Consider the following 25856-nt stretch of genomic DNA (forward strand, 5'->3'; position numbering starts at 1 on the left):
TAGAAAGCGGTTGCTTCGCGATCCTGGAAATACGTTCTCTAAGTGTTGGTGTGTTATTGATTTATTGAAGTCATAAAATAACTACTAAAATAGAGATTTGTCAGACAACATAGGCAGCAACTCTACAGAGATGATGACTTGGAATGAAATAATAAGTCAACAAATTAACCAGATTTGATTAAAGTAAAGTAATGTGAGAACTGATGGTTAGTGATAAACAGTAATGGGAAGTCACTCCCATCGTGGGACTTGTATTAATTGTTTTATTCAGTGTTGTTACAGCATCCAACCCACATAATGCATATTGAATGTAATGTCAAAATAAATAAATAGAAAACCGTGATTATTTATTAATAATCGAACCGACCTCAAAAATAAATAAATAAAAGTTCTCATCGCTTAGCTCCATCCATCACTGACTTCTGCTACCAGCTTCATACAACAATGAGCTCAATACAGGCTACGTTCACCAATGCACGGTATTCCTTTATACTGTATTAGGATAGAGAAATGCATTTCATGATTAAAACGTTTCAGTTTCTGCAGCCAAAATTCCCTGTTAGCATCATCAGCAAATATCCAATATGTGGGGTGGAAGCAAGTCAACGTAGGAACAATTAAAATGCAGGTACAACAATAAAAAGTTATTTTCTATTACATTCTGCAAGCAATATCCCACTGGGCACAGATGTCAATTCAACATCTACTCCCAAGTTGGTTTAACGTAATTTCATTTAAATGATGTGGAAACAACGTTGATTCAACCAGTGTGTACACAGTAGATCATTTTTTTCTTGCATTATATTCTATAATACACCAACACATCTGAAAACAGATGTCTACAAAATGCCCTTAACCCCTATCCTGACATAAGGCCCAGTTGTGGACCTGTGCTTAAAGTGACTGTGCTGGTCAAGGTTGTGAGGTGACTTGCCCCAATGTATATTACATAAACTATAAATTATAAAGGACATGATGATCTTTAAGCCCAGGGATCTATCCAGCAGCAGCAATAGATGTGGTCCACTAACCCTGTATGTTATATAAGTGTGTCATAACACTGCCACTAACTCTCCTCTGCTCTGGTATGCTAGCTAAAGCCTGGGGCAGATAGTTGTCTTTATGGTGGAGCAACCCCTGCTAGCTAAAGCCTGGGGCAGATAGTTGTCTTTATGGTGGAGCAAGCCCTGCTAGCTAAAGCCTGGGACAGACAGATAGTTGTCTTTATGGTGGAGCAAGCCCTGTCCTGGGACAGACAGATAGTTGTCTTTATGGTGGAGCAAGCCCTGCTAGCTAAAGCCTGGGGCAGATAGTTGTCTTTATGGTGGAGCAAGCCCTGCTAGCTAAAGCCTGGGACAGACAGATAGTTGTCTTTATGGTGGAGCAAGCCCTGCTAGCTAAAGCCTGGGGCAGATAGTTGTCTTTATGGTGGAGCAAGCCCTGCTAGCTAAAGCCTGGGACAGATAGCTGGTGGAGCAATAGTTGGGACAGATAGTCTTTATGGTGGAGCAACCCTGCTAGCTAAAGCCTGGGACAGACAGATAGTTGTCTTTATGGTGGAGCAAAGCCCTGCTTTAGCTAAAGCCTGGGACAGATAGTTGTCTTTATGGTGGAGCAAGCCCTGCTAGCTAAAGCCTGGGACAGACAGATAGTTGTCTTTATGGTGGAGCAACCCCTGCTAGCTAAAGCCTGGGACAGCAGATAGTTGTCTTTATGGTGGAGCAACCCTGCTAGCTAAAGCCTGGGACAGATAGCCTTTATGGGACAGATAGTTGTCTTTATGGTGGAGCAACCCCTGCTAGCTAAAGCCTGGGACAGATAGTTGTCTTTATGGTGGAGCAACAGACAGATAGTTGTCTTTATGGTGGAGCAACCCCTGCTAGCTAAATGCCTGGGACAGACAGATAGTTGTCTTTATGGTGGAGCAACCCCTGCTAGCCCTGGGACAGATAGTTGTCTTTATGGTGGAGCAACCCCTGCTAAAGCCTGGGGCAGATGGGTGGACAACCCCTGCTACAGATAGTTGTCTTTATGGTGGAGCGACCCCTGCTAGCTAAAGCCTGGGACAGACAGATAGTTGTCTTTATGGTGGAGCAACCCCTGCTAGCTAAAGCCTGGGACAGACAGATAGTTGTCTTTATGGTGGAGCAAGCCCTGCTAGCTAAAGCCTGGGACAGACAGATAGTTGTCTTTATGGTGGAGCAACCCCTGCTAGCTAAAGCCTGGGGCAGATAGTTGTCTTTATGGTGGAGCAACCCCTGCTAGCTAAAGCCTGGGACAGATAGTTGTCTTTATGGTGGAGCAACCCCTGCTAGCTAAAGCCTGGGACAGACAGATAGTTGTCTTTATGGTGGAGCAACCCCTGCTAGCTAAAGCCTGGGACAGACAGATAGTTGTCTTTATGGTGGAGCGACCCCTGCTAGCTAAAGCCTGGGACAGACAGATAGTTGTCTTTATGGTGGAGCAACCCCTGCTAGCTAAAGCCTGGGTAGTTGTCTTTATGGTGGAGCCCCTGCTAGCTAAAGCCTGGGACAGACAGATAGTTGTCTTTATGGTGGAGCCCTGCTAGAAAGCCCTGCTAGCTAAAGCCTGGGACAGACAGATAGTTGTCTTTATGGTGGAGCAAGCCCTGCTAGCTAAAGCCTGGGACAGACAGATAGTTGTCTTTATGGTGGCCTGGGACAGACAGATAGTTGTCCCCTGCTAGCTTTAAAGCCTGGGGACAGACAGATAGTTGTCTTTATGGTGGAGCGACCCCTGCTAGCTAAAGCCTGGGACAGACAGATAGTTGTCTTTATGGTGGAGCGACCCCTGCTAGCTAAAGCCTGGGACAGACAGATAGTTGTCTTTATGGTGGAGCAACCCCTGCTAGCTAAAGCCTGGGACAGACAGATAGTTGTCTTTATGGTGGAGCGAGCAAGCCTTTATGGTGGAGCTGCTAGCTAAAGCCTGGGACAGACAGATAGTTGTCTTTATGGTGGAGCAAGCCCTGGGGCAGATAGTTGTCTTTATGGTGGAGCTAAAAGCCTGGGACAGACAGATAGTTGTCTTTATGGTGGAGCGACCCCTGCTAGCTAAAGCCTGGGACAGACAGATAGTTGTCTTTATGGTGGAGCAAGCCCTGCTAGCTAAAGCCTGGGACAGACAGATAGTTGTCTTTATGGTGGAGCAAGCCCTGCTAGCTAAAGCCTGGGACAGACAGATAGTTGTCTTTATGGTGGAGCGACCCCTGCTAGCTAAAGCCTGGGACAGACAGATAGTTGTCTTTATGGTGGAGCAAGCCTGGGACAGACAGATAGTTGTCTTTATGGTGGAGCAAGCCCTGCTAGCTAAAGCCTGGGACAGACAGATAGTTGTCTTTATGGTGGAGCAACCCCTGCTAGCTAAAGCCTGGGACAGACAGATAGTTGTCTTTATGGTGGAGCAACCCCTGCTAGCTAAAGCCTGGGACAGATAGTTGTCTTTATGGTGGGACAGACAGATAGTTGTCTTTATGGTGGAGCGACCCCTGCTAGCTAAAGCCTGGGACAGATAGTTGTCTTTATGGTGGAGCGACCCCTGCTAGCTAAAGCCTGGGACAGATAGTTGTCTTTATGGTGGAGCGACCCCTGCTAGCTAATGCCTGGAACAGATAGTTGGCTCGGTGGTGGAGCAAACCATGCTAGCTAATGCCTGGGAAAGGGAGTTAGATCTATGGTGGAATGACGATGGCTAGCTAATGCCTGGTACAGACACTTAGCTCTATGGTGGAGCAATTCCTGCTACCTATTGCCTAGGACGGACAGTTGGCTCTATTGTGGAGCGACCCCTGTGAGCTAATGCCTGGGACAGACAGTTGGCTCTATGGTGGTGCGATGTCTGCTAGCTAAAGCCTGGGACGGACAGTTGTCTTTATGTTGGAGCAACCCCTGCTAGCTAATGCCTGCGACAGACCAGACCGTTGGCTCTGTGGTGGAGTGACCCCTGCAAACAAAAGCCTGGAACAGATAGTTGGCTCTGTGGTGGAGCAAACCCTGCTAGCTAATGCCTGGGAAAGGGAGTTAGATCTATGGTGGAATGACGATGGCTAGCTAATGCCTGGTACAGACACTTAGCTCTATGGTGGAGCAATTCCTGCTACCTATTGCCTGGGACAGACAGTTGGCTCTATTGTGGAGCGACCCCTGTGAGCTAATGCCTGGGACAGACAGTTGGCTCTATGGTGGAGCGACCCCTGTGAGCTAATGCCTGGGACAGACAGTTGGCTCTATGGTGGAGCGACCCCTGTGAGCTAATGCCTGGGACAGACAGTTGGCTCTATTGTGGAGCGACCCCTGTGAGCTAATGCCTGGGACAGACAGTTGTCTCTATGGTGGAGTGATGTCTGCTAGCTAATGCCTGGGACAGACAGTTGGCTCTATTGTGGAGCGACCCCTGGAAGCTAATGCCTGGGACAGACAGTTGGCTCTATTGTGGAGCGACCCCTGGAAGCTAATGCCTGGGACAGACAGTTGGCTCTATGGTGGAGCGACCCCTGCTAGCTAATGCCTGGGACAGACAGTTGGCTCTATGGTGGAGCGACCCCTGCTAGCTAATGCCTGGGACAGACAGTTGGCTCTATGGTGGAGCGACCCCTGCTAGCTAATGCCTGGGACAGACAGTTGGCTCTATGGTGGAGCGACCCCTGCTAGTTAATGTCTGGGATTGACCGTTGGCTCTATGGTGGAGTGATGTCTGCTAGCTAATGCTTTGGACAGATAGTTTGCTCCATGGTTGAGCAACACCTGGTAGCTTGTGTCTGGGACAGATAGTTGGCTCTATAGTGGAGTGACCCCTGCTAGCTAAAGCCTGGGACAGGCAGTTGCCTCTAAGGTGGAGCTCTATGCTTCTTCAGTGCAGATGTACAGATTTGAACCACTGATAATATACACTGAGTGGACATAATATTTAGAATACCTGCTCTTTCCATGACATAGACAGACCAGGAGAATCCAGGTGAAAGCTATGATCCCTTATAGATACCACTTGTTAAATCCACGTCAATTAATGTAAATGAAGGGAAATAGACAGGTTAAAGAAGGATGTTTAAGCTTTGAGACAATTGAGACATGGATTGTGTATGTGTGTCATTTAGAGGGTAAATGGGCGAGACACAAAAATGTTAGTGCCTTTGAACAGGGTATGTTAGTAGGTGCCAGTAGCACCGGTTGTGGGAAGCAATAGAGTGGAAAGCATTGGAGTCAACTGTGGGAAGTATTCAAGTCAACATGGGCCAGCATCCGTGTGGAACTCTTTCGACCACTCCGCCAAAATCTAGACTGTTCTGATGGTCAAAGGGGGGTGTACCGGTACAGGGTTCAGAACAACCGCTCAGAGTTTAACAGGTTAATAACTGTTTTTTAAATGTACCTAGACCTGTCACCACATCACATTATTTAACTGCTGCTATATCATTACTACTACTGCTAGCTACATAGCTAGCTACTGCTACTACTATTACTTTTAAGTAAAGATTTACTAATGATATCAATCATTTTTGTTTTGGCCTAAAGCCAAATTCAATCACGAGACTGTTCTCTGAAGTGGCACGCTATTCCCTAAATAGATCCTAGCTCTCTCATCTAAAGTTACCATACAACTCATGTTTGCAAGCATCACTGAATGAATCAATATGGTGTGTTTTGACTCAACTTTTTACAAGGTGCTGCTTCCCTTTCTGCATCTCTCTAATCTAATCCATACATGGGATGGGTCATGATGAATGGAGCACTCTGTAAAACCCAGAGATGTATTTGCTCTTTGGCCATAATGTCAGACATTGTTTAGTGATTGCTGGCTGCTGCCCACTCAAGAGAAAGAGAGAAAGACAGACAGACAGATTTAAAAAATGTTGAGTCCATAAGAAGTAAGTCACATGGGAGAGGAGCTGGAGAGATAATCTGAAAGAGAGCGACGAAACAGAATGAAAGATAAAAACAAAACAGACAAACAGTTGTATAAAGACTATAACCAGGAAAAATGTACCAAACTTAAACTCCACTTGTTTAAGACCAACAACAACACCCCTGGTCACCCCTGGGTTCTGTTTACCAAAAGAATCTGGTTATTCTCACACACACACAGGAAATGAATTACATATCTACCTATGAAGGTTTTCTTGCCGGTCTTCATGTCCTGTCTTTTATACAGGAACAATGTGTACATGTTATTAGTATGTGTTGTTTCTATATGTATGTCTGTAGCAGTAATTTCACAGTGGCTCTCTGTGTATGTATCATGTAATCTTGTCTCCTGCTCGTCTCCCTCCGAAGTGTCCTTCTCTCTCTCTCTCTCTCTCTCTCTCTCTCTCTCTCTCTCTCTCTCTCTCTCTCTCTCTCTCTCTCTCTCTCTCTCTCTCTCTCTCTCTCTTCTCACTGCAGCACCGTTTGAATCAAATTGACTCTATAATTCACAAACCTGGCAAATCATTTTCCTCATGTCCCCTACTCACCCCCCCCACCTGTCCCCTACTCACCCCCACCTGTCCCCTACTCACCTCACCTGTCCCCTATTCAACCCCTTAACCTGTCCCCTACTCACCCCACCTGTCCCCTACTCACCCCCCCCACCTGTCCCCTATTCAACCCCTTCACCTGTCCCCTACTCAACCCCCTCACCTGTCCCATACTCAACCCCGTTACCTGTCCCCTACTCAACCCCCCTCACCAGTCCCCTACTCACCCCCCCACCAGTCCCCTACTCAACCCTCTACCTGTCCACTACTCACCACCCCACCTGTCCCCTATTCAACCCCTTAACCTGTCCCCTATTCAAATGCCCCCACCTGTCCCCTACTCACCCCCACCTGTCCCCTATTCAACCACCCTCATCTGTCCCCTACTCAACCCTCTACCTGTCCACTACTCACCACCCCACCTGTCCCCTATTCAACCCCTCACCAGTCCCCTATTCAAATGCCCCCACCTGTCCCCTACTCACCCCCTCCTGTCCCCTATTCAACCGCCCTCATCTGTCCCCTACTCAACCCCTCACCTGTCCCATATTCAACCCCGTTACCTGTCCCCTACTCAACCCCCCCTCACCTGTCCCTTATTCCCACCCCCACCTGTCCCCTACTCACCCCCCCCACCAGTCCCATATTCAACCCCATTACCTGTCCCCTACTCAACCCCCCTCACCTGTCCCCTTATTCCACCCCCACCTGTCCCCTATTCCCACCCCCACCTGTCCCCTACTCACCCCCTCACCTGTCCCCTATTCAACCGCCCTCATCTGTCCCCTACTCAACCCACCCCACCTGTCCCCTATTCCCACCCCCACCTGTCCCCTATTCCCACCCCCACCTGTCCCCTATTCCACCGCCCTCATCTGTCCCCTACTCAACCCCCTCACCTGTCCCATATTCAACCCCGTTACCTGTCCCCTACTCAACCCCCCTCACCTGTCCCCTATTCCCACCCCCACCTGTCCCCTACTCAACCCCCCCCACCTGTCCCCTACTCAACCCCCCTTACCAGTTCCTTTTTCTAGTGTGCCACAAACAAAACACGAGCAGGTGTCAGGTTCCGGTGAGTATGGGAGTCTCGCCCGAGGGAACCTAGTTTACATCTGAAATGGCGCCCTATTTCTTACATAGTGCACTATTTTATACCAGATCCCTATGGGCCCTGGTCAAAAGTAGTGCAATATGTAGGGAATAGGGTGTCATTTGGGACACAATCCTTGTCTCCATGACACCAGAGCACACCTGAGTCACCTGAGAAGCACAACACCAGAGCACCAGGTTTTTAAATACATTGTTAATTGGTGGATATTGCTCTAATGATGACGACGATGCGGTTTCCATTCCCCTGTAGTACAGTATCTCTATTTAAAGTCTCCGAAGAAACCCAGGAAGTAAAGTGATCTCGTTAGGAACTTAACACTAACGGGTCTGGTAGCTTTTACATCTTGGGGTCGAAGGTGAAAATCTACAGATACAACAGATCCAGTAGGACAATGATGTGTTTCAGGAAACGAGGTCCGTATCGCCAAACTATGAAGGGAATAGGGTGCCATTTGAGGACTGGACCCGGGTCTATGGGCACACCTGTCTGCCATTCACTGTTCGATGGAGAGTTCTATGCAACTAGGTCATTGCTGTGGCAAGGCCTTATTCCTATGCAATGATGAAAACCCAACATGTTTCTAAGACACTGCCTCCGGTTCATGACTGAAGTGAAGTGGTTGTAAACATGATGTCAAACTGTTAAACCAGTGTCTCTCTGTTCACCAGGTCATCTGTTAAACCAGTGTCTCTCTGTTTACCAGGTCATCTGTTAAACCAGTGTCTCTCTGTTCACCAGGTCATCTGTTAAACCAGTGTCTCTCTGTTCACCAGGGCATCTGTTAAACCAGTGTCTCTCTGTTCACCAGGTCATCTGTTAAACCAGTGTCTCTCTGTTCACCAGGTCATCTGTTAAACCAGTGTCTCTCTGTTTACCAGGTCATCTGTTAAACCAGTGTCTCTCTGTTCACCAGGGCATCTGTTAATCCAGTGTCTCTCTGTTCACCAGGGCATCTGTTAAGGGCCAGTGTCTCTCTGTTCACCAGGTCATCTGTTAAACCAGTGTCTCTCTGTTCACCAGGGCATCTGTTAAACCAGTGTCTCTCTGTTCACCAGGTCATCTGTTAAACCAGTGTCTCTCTGTTCACCAGGTCATCTGTTAAACCAGTGTTTGTCTGGGCCTTTTGGACTTTTGTGCACTATTGATTTGCCTTCCACTTCGCAAATGAGAGTTAAAGCTTCCTGACCATTGATAATGTATAGATTTCTCTTCCACTTTGTGAAATATAAACTAAATGCAAACTACTACTATAACCCTGGAAAGAGAAAGCATCTGTATCCCAAGGACGGACATGTTTTTGTTTTAATTTCCTTTCTGTAAAAGAGACCTATTTTTACATCCCAAATGGCACCCTATTCCAATAGGGCTCTGGTCAAAAGTAGTGCACTATATAGTGAATAGGGTTCCATTTGAGATGCATCCTCATTCTTAGTCTACAGGATCTGGATGTCCTACTACTGTGTTAATATTGAGGCAAAAGTAGGATGTGTCCCAAATGGCACCCTATTCCCTATTTAGTGCACTACTTTTGACATAGGGTAGTAGTGCACTAGATAGGGAATAGTGGCGCTATTGAGGGAATAGGGTGCCGTTTTGGATGAAGCCCAGTATAACATTGCAGTGGATGCAGTATAGCTTATTTGCGCTGGCGTTGAACCCAGGAATTTGAACAAAAAGCCAACGTTCACAAGGTGTTTGAAATTGTATTTATGGAAGAATGTAGATCTTTGGAGGTTCGTATGACGTGTTACATTGGTGTATATTTTACCACAGTATCACTCATTTCATGGAAATTGTATTGAAACACAAAATGTGCTTTTTCTTGAAAGTTTTCAGTGTTTTGTTGAGTGAGTCATCTGATATCTTGAGCATGATGTCCTTTTCATGTTTTTCCATGACACCGAACAGATTAAAGTAAACATGTCACCGGGAAAGCAAACAGAGATTCCATGGAACTTGATAACTGGGCCTATATTCACGAAAGCTGCTCTACGATCAGGTTCTCCTTGTCTATACAGTCGTATTCCATCTGATTTAGGAGGCTAAACTGACTGTAGACTGAATCAGCATTCCTACTCTGACTCTGGATGGATATGGACCCTGATGAGTGTAATGAGAATAGGGGTGGAACACAACAAACATAGAAATTAAGCACAACGTGTCAAGCTCCATCTCTGTAAGGTTTTGACTAAGCAGATTTGATTGGAGTGTTATGTACACAGCACAGGGGGAAAGTGTGTCACGGAGCATCTCTGTAAGGTTTTGACTAAGCAGATTTGAATGTTATGTATGACACGAGGGGGGAGTATGTCAAGCATCATCTTTGAATGGATTTGAACAGATTTGCAGAGAAGGAGAGAGGAGTATAGGGAAAGGGTTTGACTCATTCTCATCACTATTCTTCGACAGTCATCACCAGGCATTGGGAAAACGTGAAGATGAGTTAAACATGTTGACACTTGTACCACGCGTTGCATCAAACGAGATATTTGCCATGAAATGGCTGCCTCAGCTGGTCTCATTCATCATGATGTTAGTCTCTCATCTGGTCTCATCCATCATGATGTCAGTCTCTCATCTGGTCTCATCCATCATGATGTCAGTCTCTCATCTGGTCTCATCCATCATGATGTCAGTCTCTCATCTGGTCTCATCCATCATGATGTCAGTCTCTCATCTGGTCTCATCCGTCATGACGTCAGTCTCTCAGCTGGTCTCATCTGTCATGAGGTCAGTCTCTCAGCTGGTCTCATATGTCATGATGTTAGTCCCTCAGCTGGTCTCATCTGTCATGATGTAGGTCTCTCAGCTGGTCTCATCTGTCATGCTGTCAGTTCCTCAGCTGGTCTCATCTGTCATGATGTTAGTCCCTCATCTGGTCTCATCTGTCATGCTGTCAGTTCCTCAGCTGGTCTCATCTGTCATGATGTTAGTCTCTCAGCTGATAACAGCTGGTCTCATCTGTCATGACGTCAGTCTCAGCTGGTCTTATCTGTCATGGTGTCAGTTCCTCAGCTGGTCTCATATGTCATGATGTCAGTCCCTCAGCTGGTCTCATCTGTCATGGTGTTGGTCCCTCAGCTGGTCTCATCTGTCATGATGTTAGTCCCTCAGCTGGTCTCATATGTCATGATGTCAGTCCCTCAGCTGGTCTCATATGTCATGATGTTAGTCTCTCAGCTGGTCTCATATGTCATGATGTTAGTCCCTCAGCTGGTATCATCTGTCATGGTGTTGGTCCCTCAGCTCGTCCACAGCTGGTCTCATCTGTCATGATGTCAGTCTCTCAGCTGGTCTCGTCTGTCATAATGTCAGTCTCTCAGCTGGTCTCGTCTGTCATGATGTAGGTCTCTCAGCTGGTGACAGCTGGTCTCATATGTCATGATGTCAGTCTCTTAGCTGGTCTCATATGTCATGATGTCAGTCCCTCAGCTGGTCTCATATGTCATGATGTCAGTCCCTCAGCTGGTCTCATATGTCATGATGTCAGTCCCTCAGCTGGTCTCATCTGTCATGGTGATGGTCCCTCAGCTGGTCTCATATGTCATGGTGTCAGTCCCTCAGCTGGTCTCATATGTCATGATGTCAGTCCCTCAGCTGGTCTCATCTGTCATGGTGTTGGTCCCTCAGCTGGTCTCATATGTCATGATGACTGTCCCTCAGCTGGTCTCATCTGTCATGGTGTTAGTCCCTCAGCTGGTCTCATATGTCATGATGTTAGTCCCTCAGCTGGTCTCATCTGTCATGGTGTTGGTCCCTCAGCTAGCCACAGCTGGTCTCACCTGTCATGATGTCAGTCTCTCAGCTGGTCTTATATGTCATGATGTTAGTCCCTTAGCTGGTCTCATCTGTCATGATGTTAGTCCCTCAGCTGGTCTCATATGTCATGATGTCAGTCTCTCAGCTGGTCTCATATGTCATGATGTTAGTCCCTTAGCTGGTCTCATCTGTCATGATGTTAGTCCCTCAGCTGGTCTCATCTGTCATGATGTTAGTCCCTCAGCTGGTCTCATCTGTCATGATGTTAGTCCCTCAGCTGGTCTCATATGTCATGATGTCAGTCCCTCAGCTGGTCTCATATGTCATGATGTTAGTCCCTCAGCTGGTCTCATATGTCATGATGTTAGTCTCTCAGCTGGTCTCATCTGTCATGCTGTTAGTCCTCCAGCTGGTCTCATCTGTCATGCTGTTAGTCCTCCAGCTGGTCTTATCTGTCATGCTGTTAGTCCTCCAGCTGGTCTCCTCCGTCATGATGTTAGTCCCTCAGCTGGTCTCATATGTCATGATGTCAGTCCCTCAGCTGGTCTCATATGTCATGATGTTAGTCCCTCAGCTGGTCTCATATGTCATGATGTTAGTCTCTCAGCTGGTGACAGCTGGTCTCATCTGTCATGATGTCAGTCTCTCAGCTGGTGACAGCTGGTCTCATCTGTCATGATGTTAGTCCCTCAGCTGGTCTCATCTGTCATGATGTTAGTCCCTCAGCTGGTCTCATCTGTCATGATGTTAGTCCCTCAGCTGGTCTCATCTGTCATGATGTTCGTCCCTCAGCTGGTCTCATATGTCATGATGTCAGTCCCTCAGCTGGTCTCATATGTCATGATGTTAGTCTCTCAGCTGGTCTCATCTGTCATGCTGTTAGTCCTCCAGCTGGTCTCATCTGTCATGCTGTTAGTCCTCCAGCTGGTCTTATCTGTCATGCTGTTAGTCCTCCAGCTGGTCTCCTCCGTCATGATGTTAGTCCCTCAGCTGGTCTCATATGTCATGATGTCAGTCCCTCAGCTGGTCTCATATGTCATGATGTTAGTCCCTCAGCTGGTCTCATATGTCATGATGTTAGTCTCTCAGCTGGTCTCATCTGTCATGCTGTTAGTCCTCCAGCTGGTCTCATCTGTCATGCTGTTAGTCCTCCAGCTGGTCTCATCTGTCATGCTGTTAGTCCTCCAGCTGGTCTCATCTGTCATGGTGTTGGTCCCTCAGCTGGCCACAGCTGGTCTCATCTGTCATGATGTAGGTCTCTCAGCTGGTCTCATCTGTCATGCTGTCAGTTCCTCAGCTGGTCTCATCTGTCATGATGTTAGCCTCTCAGCTGATGACAGCTGGTCTCATCTGTCATGATGTCAGTCTCTCAGCTGGTCTCATCTGTCATGATGTCAGTCTCTCAGCTGGTCTCATCTGTCATGGTGTTAGTCCCTCAGCTGGTCTCATATGTCATGATGTAGGTCTCTCAGCTGGTCTCATCTGTCATGGTGTTAGTCCCTCAGCTGGTCTCATCTGTCATGATGTTAGTCCCTCATCTGGTCTCATCTCTCATGATGTCAGTCCCTCATCTGGTCTCATCTGTCATGATGTCAGTCCCTCATCTGGTCTCATCTGTCATGATGTTAGTCCCTCATCTGGTCTCATCTGTCATGATGTCAGTCCCTCATCTGGTCTCATATGTCATGATGTTAGTCCCTCATCTGGTCTCATCTGTCATGATGTCAGTCCCTCATCTGGTCTCATCTGTCATGATGTCAGTCTCTCAGCTGGTCTCATCTGTCATGATGTAGGTCTCTCAGCTGGTCTCATCTGTCATGGCATTAGTCCCTCATCTGGTTTCATCTGTCATGACGTTAGTCTCTCAGCTGGTCACAGCTGGTCTCATCTCTCATGGTGTTAGTCTCTCAGCTGGTCTCATATGTCATGACGTTAGTCCCTCAGCTGGTCTCATCTGTCATGACGTCAGTCTCTCAGCTGGTCTCATCTGTCATGATGTTAGTCCCTCATCTGGTCTCATCTGTCATGATGTTAGTCCCTCAGCTGGTCTCATCTGTCATGATGTTAGTCCCTCAGCTGGTTTCATCTGTCATGATGTCAGTCCCTCAGCTTGTCTCATCTGTCATGATGTCAGTCTCTCAGCTGGTCTCATATGTCATGATGTAGGTCCCTCAGCTGGTCTCATATGTCATGGTGTTAGTCCCTCAGCTGGCCACAGCTGGTCTCATCTGTCATGATGTAGGTCTCTCAGCTGGTCTCATCTGTCATGCTGTCAGTTCCTCAGCTGGTCTCATCTGTCATGATGTTAGTCCTCTCAGCTGATGACAGCTGGTCTCATCTGTCATGATGTCAGTCTCTCAGCTGGTCTCATCTGTCATGGTGTTAGTCCCTCAGCTGGTCTCATATGTCATGATGTAGGTCTCTCAGCTGGTCTCATCTGTCATGGTGTTAGTCCCTCAGCTGGTCTCATATGTCATGATGTAGGTCCCTCAGCTGGTCTCATATGTCATGGTGGTAGTCCCTCAGCTGGTCTCATCTGTCATGATGTTAGTCCCTCATCTGGTCTCATCTCTCATGATGTCAGTCCCTCATCTGGTCTCATCTGTCATGATGTCAGTCCCTCATCTGGTCTCATCTGTCATGATGTTAGTCCCTCATCTGGTCTCATCTGTCATGATGTCAGTCCCTCATCTGGTCTCATATGTCATGATGTTAGTCCCTCATCTGGTCTCATCTGTCATGATGTCAGTCTCTCAGCTGGTCTCATCTGTCATGATGTAGGTCTCTCAGCTGGTCTCATCTGTCATGGCATTAGTCCCTCATCTGGTTTCATCTGTCATGACGTTAGTCTCTCAGCTGGTCACAGCTGGTCTCATCTCTCATGGTGTTAGTCTCTCAGCTGGTCTCATATGTCATGCTGTCAGTTCCTCAGCTGGTCTCATCTGTCATGATGTTAGCCTCTCAGCTGATGACAGCTGGTCTCATCTGTCATGATGTCAGTCTCTCAGCTGGTCTCATCTGTCATGATGTCAGTCTCTCAGCTGGTCTCATCTGTCATGGTGTTAGTCCCTCAGCTGGTCTCATATGTCATGATGTAGGTCTCTCAGCTGGTCTCATCTGTCATGGTGTTAGTCCCTCAGCTGGTCTCATCTGTCATGATGTTAGTCCCTCATCTGGTCTCATCTCTCATGATGTCAGTCCCTCATCTGGTCTCATCTGTCATGATGTCAGTCCCTCATCTGGTCTCATCTGTCATGATGTTAGTCCCTCATCTGGTCTCATCTGTCATGATGTCAGTCCCTCATCTGGTCTCATATGTCATGATGTTAGTCCCTCATCTGGTCTCATCTGTCATGATGTCAGTCCCTCATCTGGTCTCATCTGTCATGATGTCAGTCTCTCAGCTGGTCTCATCTGTCATGATGTAGGTCTCTCAGCTGGTCTCATCTGTCATGGCATTAGTCCCTCATCTGGTTTCATCTGTCATGACGTTAGTCTCTCAGCTGGTCACAGCTGGTCTCATCTCTCATGGTGTTAGTCTCTCAGCTGGTCTCATATGTCATGACGTTAGTCCCTCAGCTGGTCTCATCTGTCATGACGTCAGTCTCTCAGCTGGTCTCATCTGTCATGATGTTAGTCCCTCATCTGGTCTCATCTGTCATGATGTTAGTCCCTCAGCTGGTCTCATCTGTCATGATGTTAGTCCCTCAGCTGGTTTCATCTGTCATGATGTCAGTCCCTCAGCTTGTCTCATCTGTCATGATGTCAGTCTCTCAGCTGGTCTCATATGTCATGATGTAGGTCCCTCAGCTGGTCTCATATGTCATGGTGTTAGTCCCTCAGCTGGCCACAGCTGGTCTCATCTGTCATGATGTAGGTCTCTCAGCTGGTCTCATCTGTCATGCTGTCAGTTCCTCAGCTGGTCTCATCTGTCATGATGTTAGCCTCTCAGCTGATGACAGCTGGTCTCATCTGTCATGATGTCAGTCTCTCAGCTGGTCTCATCTGTCATGGTGTTAGTCCCTCAGCTGGTCTCATATGTCATGATGTAGGTCTCTCAGCTGGTCTCATCTGTCATGGTGTTAGTCCCTCAGCTGGTCTCATATGTCATGATGTAGGTCCCTCAGCTGGTCTCATATGTCATGGTGGTAGTCCCTCAGCTGGTCTCATCTGTCATGATGTTAGTCCCTCATCTGGTCTCATCTCTCATGATGTCAGTCCCTCATCTGGTCTCATCTGTCATGATGTCAGTCCCTCATCTGGTCTCATCTGTCATGATGTTAGTCCCTCATCTGGTCTCATCTGTCATGATGTCAGTCCCTCATCTGGTCTCATATGTCATGATGTTAGTCCCTCATCTGGTCTCATCTGTCATGATGTCAGTCCCTCATCTGGTCTCATCTGTCATGATGTCAGTCTCTCAGCTGGTCTCATCTGTCATGATGTAGGTCTCTCAGCTGGTCTCATCTGTCATGGCATTAGTCCCTCATCTGGTTTCATCTGTCATGACGTTAGTCTCTCAGCTGGTCACAGCTGGTCTCATCTCTCATGGTGTTAGTCTCTCAGCTGGTCTCATATGTCATGCTGTCAGTTCCTCAGCTGGTCTCATCTGTCATGATGTTAGCCTCTCAGCTGATGACAGCTGGTCTCATCTGTCATGATGTCAGTCTCTCAGCTGGTCTCATCTGTCATGATGTCAGTCTCTCAGCTGGTCTCATCTGTCATGGTGTTAGTCCCTCAGCTGGTCTCATATGTCATGATGTAGGTCTCTCAGCTGGTCTCATCTGTCATGGTGTTAGTCCCTCAGCTGGTCTCATCTGTCATGATGTTAGTCCCTCATCTGGTCTCATCTCTCATGATGTCAGTCCCTCATCTGGTCTCATCTGTCATGATGTCAGTCCCTCATCTGGTCTCATCTGTCATGATGTTAGTCCCTCATCTGGTCTCATCTGTCATGATGTCAGTCCCTCATCTGGTCTCATATGTCATGATGTTAGTCCCTCATCTGGTCTCATCTGTCATGATGTCAGTCCCTCATCTGGTCTCATCTGTCATGATGTCAGTCTCTCAGCTGGTCTCATCTGTCATGATGTAGGTCTCTCAGCTGGTCTCATCTGTCATGGCATTAGTCCCTCATCTGGTTTCATCTGTCATGACGTTAGTCTCTCAGCTGGTCACAGCTGGTCTCATCTCTCATGGTGTTAGTCTCTCAGCTGGTCTCATATGTCATGACGTTAGTCCCTCAGCTGGTCTCATCTGTCATGACGTCAGTCTCTCAGCTGGTCTCATCTGTCATGATGTTAGTCCCTCATCTGGTCTCATCTGTCATGATGTTAGTCCCTCAGCTGGTCTCATCTGTCATGATGTTAGTCCCTCAGCTGGTTTCATCTGTCATGATGTCAGTCCCTCAGCTTGTCTCATCTGTCATGATGTCAGTCTCTCAGCTGGTCTCATATGTCATGATGTAGGTCCCTCAGCTGGTCTCATATGTCATGGTGTTAGTCCCTCAGCTGGCCACAGCTGGTCTCATCTGTCATGATGTAGGTCTCTCAGCTGGTCTCATCTGTCATGCTGTCAGTTCCTCAGCTGGTCTCATCTGTCATGATGTTAGTCCCTCAGCTGGTCTCATCGGTCATGCTGTCAGTTCCTCAGCTGGTCTCATCTGTCATGATGTTAGCCTCTCAGCTGATGACAGCTGGTCTCATCTGTCATGATGTCAGTCTCTCAGCTGGTCTCATCTGTCATGGTGTTAGTCCCTCAGCTGGTCTCATATGTCATGATGTAGGTCTCTCAGCTGGTCTCATCTGTCATGGTGTTAGTCCCTCAGCTGGTCTCATATGTCATGATGTAGGTCCCTCAGCTGGTCTCATATGTCATGGTGGTAGTCCCTCAGCTGGTCTCATCTGTCATGATGTTAGTCCCTCATCTGGTCTCATCTCTCATGATGTCAGTCCCTCATCTGGTCTCATCTGTCATGATGTCAGTCCCTCATCTGGTCTCATCTGTCATGATGTTAGTCCCTCATCTGGTCTCATCTGTCATGATGTCAGTCCCTCATCTGGTCTCATATGTCATGATGTTAGTCCCTCATCTGGTCTCATCTGTCATGATGTCAGTCCCTCATCTGGTCTCATCTGTCATGATGTCAGTCTCTCAGCTGGTCTCATCTGTCATGATGTAGGTCTCTCAGCTGGTCTCATCTGTCATGGCATTAGTCCCTCATCTGGTTTCATCTGTCATGACGTTAGTCTCTCAGCTGGTCACAGCTGGTCTCATCTCTCATGGTGTTAGTCTCTCAGCTGGTCTCATATGTCATGACGTTAGTCCCTCAGCTGGTCTCATCTGTCATGATGTTAGTCCCTCAGCTGGTTTCATCTGTCATGATGTCAGTCCCTCAGCTGGTCTCATCTGTCATGATGTCAGTCCCTCAGCTTGTCTCATCTGTCATGATGTCAGTCTCTCAGCTGGTCTCATCTGTCATGATGTTAGTCCCTCAGCTGGTCTCATCTGTCATGATGTCAGTCCCTCAGCTTGTCTCATCTGTCATGATGTCAGTCTCTCAGCTGGTCTCATCTGTCATGATGTTAGTCCCTCAGCTGGTTTCATCTGTCATGATGTCAGTCCCTCAGCTGGTCTCATCTGTCATGATGTCAGTTCCTCAGCTTGTCTCATCTGTCATGATGTTAGTCCCTCAGCTGGTCTCATCCGTCATGATGTTAGTCCCTCAGCTGGTTTCATCTGTCATGATGTCAGTCCCTCAGCTGGTCTCATCCGTCATGATGTTAGTCCCTCAGCTGGTTTCATCTGTCATGCTGTTAGTCCCTCAGCTGGTCTCATCTGTCATGGTGTTAGTCCCTCAGATGGTGTCATCCGTCATGGGGTAAGTCCCTCAGCTGGTCTCATCCGTCAACAAGTTAAGGTTTCTCTCAGATAATAGTAGAGAAATAACAATGATAACCACAATGGTGAAGAACTATTCAAAAGACAATTGAGTATTTCACCCGTTTACTGAAGGCACAAGTTCTGAATAGTTATGTTATTGCTACTATTATACTGTCTATTTTATGGTTAATAACAAGTCACATATATATTTTCCCTTGACCATAAGGTGTTAGGTCCAGGTACTTTGAAAAGAGCACCACAATCATGCATCTTTCTTAAAACATATTTTTTTGTTTGTTTACGAAATGTCTTTCAGTTTTCAATGGGCGCCCACCTACAGCATGATAGTCTTACACTGGTTTCTAATAAACAACAGTTCAGCCGTTTCTATGGGGCCATGAACCTTATTTCTGTCTAACTGAGAACAGACCAATAGATACAAGTAAATGTCAATGCTGTACTGGGTATCCCATAATCTCAAGTGTGCACTTGATAAGCCAGATCACAGTGTGAAGTGGAAAGTGATCATAACAGTAAAAGGCCAGAACTGTCCTCCGTAACCCATGACTACTGGTAAAACTAAATTAGTCATACACCCGGGGGAGGAATCATGGCACCTGACCAAATAAATGGTTTAGGGATGTTGTAATTGTTTTATTTGTGGAGGTATAGGTTACGTTTCCAAATGGCATCCTAATCCCTACATAGTGCCCTACGTTTGACCAGAGCCCTATGGGACTATGTGCACTACATTGGAAATAGTGTGCAATTTAGGATGTAACCATAGTCTCTCGTGACAGCCTTTAAGTTAAAATGTTAAACATTAATGTAATAGCTCAGATTTGTTTCTAGGTGCCAAGATTAGATTGAACTCTTTATGTAAAAAGAAAAACATTTAGATAAAAATGTATGACAAAGGGAAACATGAAACTGCAAATTCATTCCCCTCTTATCTTGACGTTGTAGAGAATGAATTAGGAAGGGGAAGTCCGGGCGGCCGACTCGGGGGAGGAGGGAGTGGGAGGACAGGTGACGGATTGAGTTTACGGATGCTGTCAGTGCGGTAAGACACCCTCTAAATATCCCTGCCTGTTACCAACTATAGACTGATTAGCTGGTCACATGGGGGAGGATCGTGAGATCTATTTAAATCAGGACCTGTGTGCTGACTCACTATCTGGACTGCTGCTAACCTTGGACCTAGACGTCTACAAGGCTGTTTCCATCTGTGGAGAAAGTCTCCAATGTCTCTTTTTGATGGTGTGTGACGTTCCAATTGACAGCAAATTCATCAAGCAGAATTACATATATAAATATATATATATATTTTTTTTAAACCTCCCCATCCTAATACTTGGGGCGGCAGGGTAGCCTAGTGGTTAGAGAGTTGGACTAGGAACCGGAAGGTTGCAAGTTCAAACCCCCGAGCTGACAAGGTACAAATCTGTCGTTCTGCCCCTGAACAGGCAGTTAACCCACTGTTCCGAGGCCGTCATTGAAAATAAGAATTTGTTCTTAACTGACTTGCCTGGTTAAATAAAGGTAAAAAAAAATCAAACTTGACTTTGTATTGCCGATATTGTTAATAAGTCAGATATAGGTAATTAGCTGCAACAGTGGGCTGTGCCCAAAGTGTTAGCGACTTAAATCGATCCCTGGCTTTCAATAGTGACTCAACACTTCACCTTTAGGATAACAGGTTCTAAACACCTCAGTAGGACTGATATTTATACCTTCTGTCAATAGCTGAGCTCACCAATGTCTAGAGTGCTGAGACACTCATCAGCACACTCCTCTCAGTCCATCTCAACTACTTAGCGACCCAATGTCCTGGAGCCACCAGCTCCTCAATTTATAGAGTGCAAATATAGACACCAGTCAGCACCTATCCTCTCACTACTTAGTCACCGGCCCAGCGGGGATCTAACAGGGATGGGATGTTGACTTAGTCACTGGCCCTGCAGGGATCTAACAGGGATGGGATGTCTTGGTGAGAGAGAACACAAGACCGGTATGTCAGCTCACAGGGTTGTGTTCAGGCTAGCACAGCTAGGGTTGAGAAAGCTAAATTCTCCAACGTCTAGGCTGTAGAGTGCAAAGACTCAGCCTGCACCTCTTCCCTCTCAATCCAACTGAACTGCTCAGTGACCCAATGTCTTGGTGGTACCAAGTGGTTAAATGCACCGCAGCCTATAGGGAAGGGATCATCAACTAGATTCAGCTGTGGGCCGATTTGTTTCTTAAGCGGATGGTCAGGGGGTCGGAACATAATTACTAATCATTTGTAGACTGCAAACTGACCTACAAGCCCAAAAATATATAATATTTCACTGAAACGTAATAATTTCAAACCTTGCTTACATTTGTATATGTTTTTGGTTTTTTTTTGCTCAGAAAACTGGGCCTGTTAGGGAACCCTCCTTTCAGGGCCTGTCTGCTCAGAAAACACAAGACCGGGTCAGCACAGCCAAGGTTGAAAAAGCTACATTCTCTAATGTAGTGTAAAGACACTGACTTCTCAATCTAGCTGAACTAACTCAGTGACCCAATGTCTTGAGTGGTCACAAGCACATGCACTGCACTTCGAATACACAGTACAGGTATGTCAGCAGCGTTGTTGTCAGAGCAGCACAGTCAGAGTTCACGAGGCTTTAGTCTCCAGACTGGACAGAAAGTATGGAAGAAAGCAGTGGAGGACATACTGTATACAAACTATTGCACAGATCACTATCATCAAATGGTTGTCTCTGTGTATTATTTTTAAAACAGTAGTTATTCATAGTTGCATAGTCGTTTTACTTTCTTTAAGAATTATTGATGCAAGAGTCACTATGAAGCCTTATAATGCAATTACAATACATGCATCATATTGGTTTTGGTCCACTATATGATACACACATCTCGATACAAAGTCCGATTTCAGGAAGTCAACCCATTCTCCGGTTCTGTGCTGGTCTGTGACGTTGAGAAGCATGTCCCATGCATGTGGTGAATGTCACACACGTGTGCTGACAGAAATGGATGCTATGATGAAGGCCTTTTAACAGGAAATAATAGGAACACTCTTTATCTTTGTTTTGAAATACCTGTCCTCTAACACACACACACACACACACACACACACACACACACACACACACACACACACACACACACACACACACACACACACACACACACACACACACACACACACACACACACACACACACACACACACACACACACACTCTATCTAACACAGAAACACCAAGTGGGACCCGACCGAGATAAGTCCGATCTCAAATCCCTTAGTCATTAGTGTTGTGTAAGAGCCTTCCTCATGGGACAAACACCTGACACTCAGTGTATGTCCTAAATGGCACCCTATCCTCAATATAGTGCACTACTTTTGACCAGGGCCCATAGACTGCCATTTTGGAACGAAGCCTCAGAGAAGAGATCATTTTGAGGAGATGGGGAAACTCCATTGGAATTGTATTAACACCCTTTGTGTACATTTGCCCATGCGCCGACAATGGGCCATGCGGTGCATTCTGGGTGATTCTGAGATAAGGAGAGCTCTCTTGACTGGGAGTCTATTGGGCGCTAGCTAAAAAACCCAACATTAGCATGAATTTCGTCACCAAGAAAGTACAACATTGCAAATCTTTTCTGAGATGTGAGATAATCAACTTGTTCGCTGTAATATTGTATAGCTCTGGAATCGTGACGTTTCGTACTTTTGAGGAAAATAGGACGTTTTCTCGACTTATACCCTGACTTTGAAAAGGCATTGCATGACGATTAGCTTAAGAAGTGTGTCATGTGAACACAGCATGACAACGTGAACCCGATTGGTCGACAGTCTGATGGCCGAGGCATTATATGTTGTCCAATGGGATCCCTGTCTCCTCCTCCTTTCTTTAATATCTCTGCTCAGAGTCAGGGGAGTTCTATCCTCATCACCAGGTTAATTGCTATGTAGACAGGTTTGACAGAGGAAGAACCAGCTGGTAGACAATCCCATAATCTCACTTCATATGCACACGCTGTATATAGACTTTTCTATTTGTGTTATTGACTGTACGTTTGTTTATCCCATGTGTAACTCTGTGTTGTTTGTGTCGCACTGCTTTGCTTTATCTTGGGCCAGGTCGCAGTTGTAAATGAGAACTAGTTCTCAACTGGCCTACCTGGTTAAATAAAGGTGAAATAAGACATGTATAAAAAAAAACAAGATTAGGTCAATTCCAAATGAAGAATGCTTTGGGTCAACTGACCGTATGAGTATTGAGATGGACCTTTACAGCATTCTGGATGTAAGAAGAGTCCACAGGCAAGCTACAGTTTCTACCTCCCTCTGCTTAGCAATCAGGCCCAACAGCAGCCCTGATCTGTGTGTTATGCACAATAGACCATATAACTTTCCCACCATATTACACCTCCTGCAGCTTTACTGTCGGTATCAAGGACACTGGGTTGAGTAGTGAGTAGAGTAGAGGAGTAGGGTATCTGGCTGAAGGACATAACAGAGCTGCATGGAAAATATGGATTTAAAAATAGACACCCTAAAGCATCTCTGTCAAAACCTGTGTCAGCAATTCTCCGATAACTTGTTCTTAGATAATGGGAATAATACAATCCAATAACAGCATGAACGTTACATGGAGAACGATGGCCATGACGATGATGTCATTGGCCTAGCAATCCCATGTGAAATAACACAGATTTGTGATTTAGATAATAGTTAGATAATTCAGATGCTAGTGTAATTTGTCAGATATAATCCATCATTGACTTTTAATCTATCGCAACTTTTAGGAGAGGGTGTGTGTGTCAGTGGTCGGTGTATGTCCGACACTGTGTGTGTGCCAGTGCATCAATGCAGACCAGTGGGCAGCATGAGTGTTAATGTGGATAATGTGGACTTTGAGGAATACAAGGTTACACTATAGTCGTCATGTCCTGCCCTCTCTCCTCTGCTCACCTCTCCTCTGCTCTCCTCTGCTCTGCTCTGCTCTGCTCTGCTCTCTAGAAAACATTAGGAACACCTGCTCTTTCCATGACATAGACTGACCAGGTGAATCCAGGTGAAAGCTATGATCCCTTATTTATGTCACTTGTTAAATCCACTTCAATCAGTGTAAATGAAGGGGAGGAGACAGGTCAAAGGAGGATTTTTAATCCTTGAGACAATTGAGACTTGGATTGTGTATGTGTGCCGTTCAGAGGGTGAATGGACAAGACAAAAGATTTAAGTGCCTTCGAACGGTACGGTAGTCGGTACCAGGCGCACCGGTTTGAGTGTGTCAAGAACTGCAACATGCTGGGTTGTTCACGCTCAACAGTTTCCCGTGTGTATCAAGAATGGTCCACCACCCAAAGGACATCCAGCTAACTTTTTATTTTGTACTAATTCAATCTGTAAGGGTTTGGATGCATTGCAACCGTTACTGAGATGAATGTTCCAGTTTCGATGGTTTAGGTAGTCTTGTTGGTCAAGTCCTTCACCATAGCAGTCATTCTGAATGCAGGTCGTGGGTGCTAAAATATTCAAATTATTTGATATCCGCCCTCTTGCTGGATTCCGATATAGGAATTACTAATCACTTCACAAACCCAGCGTATTGTGACTTGCAGGTCTCACAATGTTGAGGACTGAAAACGAATGAATGCAACAACCATGTCTCTGTCACCTACCCATGACAGTTTGTTAGTATCTCTCACATATCTCTCACATTCACCCAGGACTATTACATGTGCTATTGTAACAGTATAGCTTCCATCCCCAGTATAGCTTCCATCCCTCTCCTCGCCCCTACCTGGGCTCAAACCAGGGACCCCCTGCACATAGACAACAGTCACACTTGAAGCGTCGTTACCCATCGCACCACAAAAGCCGCGGCTCTTGCAGAGCAAGGGGAAACAACTAATTCAAGGTCTCAGAGGGAGGAAGTGAGAAAGAGGGAGGAAGTGAGAAAGAGGGAGGAAGTAGGATGTTTAATGACTTTATATTTAAACAGAAGAAAGAAAGAGAGGAAGAGGCCTCTTTTGAACATCTCTTCATCAAACTGACTAACAGAAAATCTGGGCCTCTTTTAAAGAGCTCTTCTGCTTTTTAAAAGTAGACTAGATTTTCTGTTAGTCAGTTTGATGAAGAGACCTTTAAAAGAGGCCCAGCTAGGAAATAAATAATTCAACCAATTTGTGTAGTACTGAATAATGAGCTAGGCTGGGGTTTCTGCAGATCCAAGAAGGTTACTACTGTTCATAACGATGATATGATACGAGGTAATGGTTAATAAAATGACTGTTTATCGATGTAATAGATATGTACCTATGTAGTTTAATTCAGGAGATGGTCACTCTTTAAACAACCTCTTCCGTGGTGCCACAAGTCCTGATGAGTTTATTGTTACATGATTCATTTAACAATTAAACATAGTTAGTTGATTAACTAAATAACAGTCATCAGAAAGTAAAGTCACGACACTCCACTACTGTCTCCTGGGTTTATCCTTCACTACTGTCTCCTGGGTTTATCCTTCACTACTGTCTCCTGGGTTTATCCTTCACTACTGTCTCCTGGGTTTATCCTTCACTACTGTCTCCTGGGTTTATCCTTCACTACTGTCTCCTGGGTTTATCCTTCACTGTCTCCTGGTTTATCCTTCACTACTGTCTCCTGGGTTTATCCTTCACTACTGTCTCCTGGGTTTATCTGGTCTCCTGGGTTTATCTCCTTCACTACTGTCTCCTGGGTTTATCCTCCACTACTGTCTCCTGGGTTATCCTTCACTACTGTCTCCTGGGTTTATCCTTCACTACTGTCTCCTGGGTTTATCCTTCACTACTGTCTCCTGGGTTTATCCTTCACTACTGTCTCCTGGGTTTATCCTCCACTACTGTCTCCTGGGTTTATCCGCCACTACTGTCTCCTGGGTTTATCCGGTCTCCTGGGTTTATCCGCCACTATGTCTCCTGGGTTTATCCGCCACTACTGTCTCCTGGGTTTATCCTCCATCTACTGTCTCCTGGGTTTATCCGCCACTACTGTCTCCTGGGTTTATCCGCCACTACTGTCTCCTGGGTTTATCCGCCACTACTGTCTCCTGGGTTTATCCTTCCTACTGTCTCCTGGGTTTATCCGCCTCCTGGGTTTACTACTGTCTCCTGGGTTTATCCGCCACTACTGTCTCCTCCTTCCCGACTGTCTCCTGGGTTTATCCTCCCGCTGCCTCCTGGGTTTATCCTTCCCGACTGCCTCCTGGGTTTATCCTTCCCTACTGCCTCCTGGGTTTATCCTTCCCGACTGTCTCCTGGGTTTATCCGCCACTACTCCTGTTTATCCGCCACTACTGTCTCCTGGGTTTATCCGCCACTACTGTCTCCTGGGTTTATCCGCCACTACTGTCTCCTGGGTTTATCCGCCACTACTGTCTCCTGGGTTTATCCGCCACTACTGTCTCCTGGGTTTATCCGCCACTACTGTCTCCTGGGTTTATCCGCCACTACTGTCTCCTGGGTTTATCCTTCCCGACTGTCTCCTGGGTTTATCCTTCCCGACTGTCTCCTGGGTTTATCCTTCCTCCTGGGTTTATCTGTCTCCTGGGTTTATCCTTCCCGACTGCCTCCTGGGTTTATCCT

The sequence above is a fragment of the Oncorhynchus masou genome, chromosome 13 (genome assembly GCF_036934945.1).
Source record: "Oncorhynchus masou masou isolate Uvic2021 chromosome 13, UVic_Omas_1.1, whole genome shotgun sequence".
Classification (NCBI taxonomy): Eukaryota; Metazoa; Chordata; class Actinopteri; order Salmoniformes; family Salmonidae; genus Oncorhynchus; species Oncorhynchus masou.